General features: G+C 37.4%; 1 long non-coding RNA gene across 1 annotated transcript; it reads left to right on the plus strand.

The window, feature by feature from the left end:
* The first annotated feature begins 3,359 nt into the window (after nt 1-3,359).
* On the plus strand, nt 3,360-4,722 carry LOC145230402 (uncharacterized). The gene is made up of 3 exons (XR_013860644.1): nt 3,360-3,552; nt 4,076-4,199; nt 4,512-4,722. It is a non-coding gene; the product is annotated as an uncharacterized LOC145230402 (long non-coding RNA).
* Nucleotides 4,723-5,010: the final 288 nt, after the last annotated feature.

Consider the following 5,010-nt stretch of genomic DNA (forward strand, 5'->3'; position numbering starts at 1 on the left):
CTGTAAAAACGCTGTAACATGTTTCACACGAGAACACGACGGAAACTGTTTTGTGGAGCATCATCCACTTTCCAATGACGCATATGAGAAACTTGAGAGAAGTCGAACTCGTTAATTTCTACTTGAAAATGAAAAGATTCAAATAGACATCGCACAAAAGGAAGCACACTGGGCGCTAAGCAGGAAAATACAAAAGTATTAAAAACAAAGGTGACAATCACGCAAACGAAACAAAACCAACTCGCAATACAGAGGTTTCAAAACATCATAGCTTTTGTTTTATGGGGTGAGGTTTGGGGCGCGAAAAAGGTTAGTGGTGTAAGCGAACGGTATGAGTGACTTATACACATATAATTTCAAATTTTCATGCATTTAGGAATATGCTGAAAAATTATCAAAATTGCGGAAGTATGGAAATTAGGGAAACAAAAGTGCAAAATTACTAAAATTAGATGAATAATTAAAAACATGTAAATTTGGTCTTGTGCTATCGGAATAGCTAAAAGACATTGTCGGGTATGATGAAGAGTTGAAGACATTGTTATGGGTAACATTTATTTATCGATTGCATTTCTTTAGGTTATGGAGGTTTCAAGCAATCATCATCAGCGTTTGCAAACCGAGCGGCTTATGAAGGAGAAGCACGCCGTTTGTCGATTGAATTCAAACTTTGGAGCCAGACCGCAAAACACATTGTACCAGGTATGATGAAAATGTTGACATACTGAAGAGTGGTACAGCGATATTATTAGAAAAACATTGATGCTATTTATTTTGTGTACGTCCTTACAATGGCTTGACAGTAAACTCTTGTCCTAAACTTTCAAACTGTCGTGTGTACACACTTTTGTTTGTAAACAATCCCAATTGATTTTTTTGCGTGTTGATGCACGTGTTTCACTGACTCATTTCTTTAAAGCGTGTTGTTATTTTGTCATTTCGTTCCAGCAGTTAGAACGCTGTACGACGACAGAATCTGCTTTGTGGATCATCATTCATTTACCAGTGACGCATACGAAGTGGAACTCGGAAATGTCAACTGGAAAATGAAAAGATTTACATGAATGCCGAACAAAAGGAAGCACACTTCAAACAGGAAAATAAAAAAGTAGGTAAAAGATAAAGGTGAAAACTGACGTAAACGAAACAAAGCCATCTCGCCAAACAGAGGTTTAAAACATCATATTTTTTATGGGTTGAGATGGGGTTCGTGTGCAACGCACGTACATTTTTTCCAAGTTATAGTCTAAAGCAGTGGTTCTCAACCTTCCGTGGACCGTGCACAGCCCCCTAAAGGTAACTTTTTGGCCTTGTGGCCCCCTTCAAGTAAAGCTGTAGGACCTGTGGCTCCCTTAAAAATGTAAATGACAATCTCGTGTTGGAATTCGTTACAAATTTCAGCTTTAAACAGGTCGGATAGATTAAACAAGAATCTGTAATCGTGACAAACCTCAACATAAACAAATATTCTGTGAAATAGTCGATTGAATTAGGGAATGAAGTAAAAAGAAAATGGCTTTTAGTGGGTGTTTCAGGTGAATCTACACCCAACCTGAGCTGCTTAGGGAAACAAAGGTACGAAATTGCGAAAAATTAAATGAGTAATTATAAAACATGTAAATTTAAACTTGTGGCATCGGAATAGCTAGTGTTCTGACAACAATGATTGTCTGTTATGTTCAAAACATTGTTTTAGGGAACATTTAACTTATTTGTCAATTTAATTTATTTAGGTGATGAAGGCTTCAAGCAATCATCGGCAGCGTTAGCAAGCTGAGCTTCTTAGGAAAGAGAAACACACTATTCGTCGGTTAAATGCAAACTATGGAGCCGAATACAAAGCACATTAAATCAGGTTAGGTTCAATATGTTGATTGCCATACTGACGAGTGGTACAGCGATATTGTCAGTACTACATTGATGCTATTTATTTTGTGTACATCCTTGTAATGGTATGACAGTAGACCCCTGTCTAGCATTTTCAAACTGTCGTCGTGTGTGCATACTTTGATTGCAAACCATTTAATCTGCAAGTCATGTTATTATAATACACTATTAGCGGCACCTAATTGCGCACAAACTAAGGTTCAGTTGTAATACATGTGTTTTGACACAAGTCTCTCATCGATTTATTACTTTCAAGCCTGTTGACATTTTGTTATTTCTTTTCAGCTGTAAGAGCACTGTACGATGTTTCCCACTGGGACATGACAGAATCTGTTTTGTCAAGGATCATCCATTTACTAACGACGCATATCAGAAACCTGTGGGAAGCCGAACTCGATAATGTCTACCCGAAAACGAAAAGATTCCAATGAACACCGCACTTGAAGGAATACACATGGTGTAGAACAGAAAAATAAAAAAGTAAGTCAAAGATATTGGTGACAATTGGTGTTAACGAAACGAAGCCATCTCGACAAACAGAGGATTTGAAATATCTAAGTTTTATGGGGGGTTCGTGCTTAAGCAGCTTGTCTCCAAGTTATAGTCCAAAGCGATGGTTTAATGGGCAGAGTTGTATATGTAACTGGACTGGGCGATCTTGTTACTACTTTAAACTTAGTTCTTTAAGCAGAAATTTGGGATTGCGAGGGTTTTGTAAGCAAATAATTCTTGGGGGAATTAGAAAGTGTCAAGGGATAGAGGTTTGGGATCAATGACATCTGCTTGAGTAACTTATACACACATAATTGTACGTTTTAAGACATTTCGGAACATACGGAAAAATTATCGAAATTGCGGAAGTTTGAAAAATAGGGAAACAAAGGTACGAAATTGCTGAAAATTAAAGGAATAATTATAAAATATGTAAATTTAAACTTGTGGAATCGGAATAGCTAGTGTTCTGACAACAATGATTGTCTGGTATGTTCAAAACATTGTTTCAGGGAACATTTATTTAACAATTTAATTTGTTTAGGTTATGAAGGCTTCAAGCAATCATCGGCAGCGTTAGCAAGCTGAGCTTCTTAGGAAAGAGAAACACACTATTTGTCGGTTAAATGCAAACTATGGAGCCGAATACAAAGCACATTAAATCAGGTTAGGTTCAATATGTTGATTGCCATACTGACGAGTGGTACAGCGATATTGTCAGTACTACATTGATGCTATTTATTTTGTGTACATTCTTGCAATGGTATGATAGTAGACCCCTGTCTAGCATTTTCAAACTGTCGTCGTGTGTGCATACTTTGGTTGCAAACCATTTAATCTGCATGTCATGTTATTACATTATTAGCGGCACCTAACCGCGCACGAATTAGGGTTCAGTTGTATTATATGTGTGTGGATAGAAGTCTCTCATTGACTTATTTCTTTCAAGTCCGTTGACATTTTGTTATTTCTTTTCAGCTGTAAGAGCGCTGTACGATGTTTCCCACTGGGACATGACAGAATCTATTTTCTCGAGCATCATCCATTTACTAACGACGCATATCAGAAACCTGTGGGAAGCCGAACTCGATAATGTCTACCCGAAAACGAAAAGATTCGTATGAACACCGCACTTGAAGGAATACACATGGTGCAGAACAAAAAAATAAAAAAGTAAGTCAAAGATAATGGTGGGAATTGGTGTTAATGAAACGAAGCCAACTCGACAAACAGAGAATTTGAAATATCTAAGTTTTATGGGGGGTTCGTGCTTAAGCAGCTTGTTTCCAAGTTTTGGGCCAAAGCGATGGTTTAATGGGCAGAGTTGTATATATAACTTAGCTAGGCGATCTTGTTACTACTTTAAGTTTATTTCTTTAAGCAGAAGTTTGGGATTGCAGGGGTTTTGCAAGTAAACAATTCTGGGGGAATTAGAAAAGGGTCACGGGATAGAGGTTTGGGATAAATGACATCTGTCTGAGTAACTTATACACACATAATTGTACGTTTTACGACATTTCGGAACATACGGAAAAATTATCGAAATTGCGGAAAATTAAATGAGTAATTAAAAAACATGTAAGCTGAAATTTAAACTTGTGGCATCGGAATAGCTAGTGTTCTGACAACCATGATTGTCTGTTATGTTCAAAACGTTGTTTCAGAGAACATTTATTTATCAATTTAATTTGTTTAGGTTATGAAGGCTTCAAGCAATCATCGTCAGCGTTAGCAAGCTGAGCTTCTTAGGAAAGAGAAACACACTGTTCGACGGTTGAGTGCAAACTAATGGAGCCAGAACACAAAGCACAATCAATCAGGTTAGGTTCAATATGTTGATTGTCATGCTAACGAGTGGTACAGCGATATTGTCAGTAATACTTTGATGCTATTCATTTTGTTTACATTCTTGTAAAGATATGACAGTAAACCCCTGTATAGCATTTTCAAACTGCCGTCGTGTGTGCATACTTTGGTTGCAAACCATTCAATCTGCAAGTCATGTTATTGCATTCTTAGCGGCACCTAACTGCACACAAATTAGGGTTCAGTTGTATTACATGTGTGTGGATAGAAGTCTCTCATTGACTTATTTCTTTCAAGTCCGTTGACATTTTGTTATTTCTTTTCAGCTGTAGGAGCGCTGTACGATGTTTCCCACTAGGACATGACAGAATCTGTTTTGTCAAGGATCATCCATTTACTAACGACGCATATCAGAAACCTGTGGGAAGCCGAACTCGATAATGTCTACCCGAAAACGAAAATATTCGTATGAACACCGCACTTGAAGGAATACACATGGTGCAGAACAAAAAAATAAAAAAGTAAGTCAAAGATAATGGTGGGAATTGGTGTTAATGAAACGAAGCCAACTCGACAAACAAAGAATTTGAAATATCTAAGTTTTATGGGGGGTTCGTGCTTAAGCAGCTTGTTTCCAAGTTTTGGGCCAAAGCGATGGTTTAATGGGCAGAGTTGTATATATAACTTAGCTAGGCGATCTTGTTACTACTTTAAGTTTATTTCTTTAAGCAGAAGTTTGGGATTGCAGGGGTTTTGCAAGTAAATAATTCTGGGGGAATTAGAAAAGGGTCACGGGATAGAGGTTTGGGATAAATGACATCTGTC

The sequence above is a fragment of the Phallusia mammillata genome, chromosome 5 (genome assembly GCF_965637545.1).
Source record: "Phallusia mammillata chromosome 5, kaPhaMamm4.hap1.1, whole genome shotgun sequence".
In the NCBI taxonomy this organism is placed as follows: Eukaryota; Metazoa; Chordata; class Ascidiacea; order Phlebobranchia; family Ascidiidae; genus Phallusia; species Phallusia mammillata.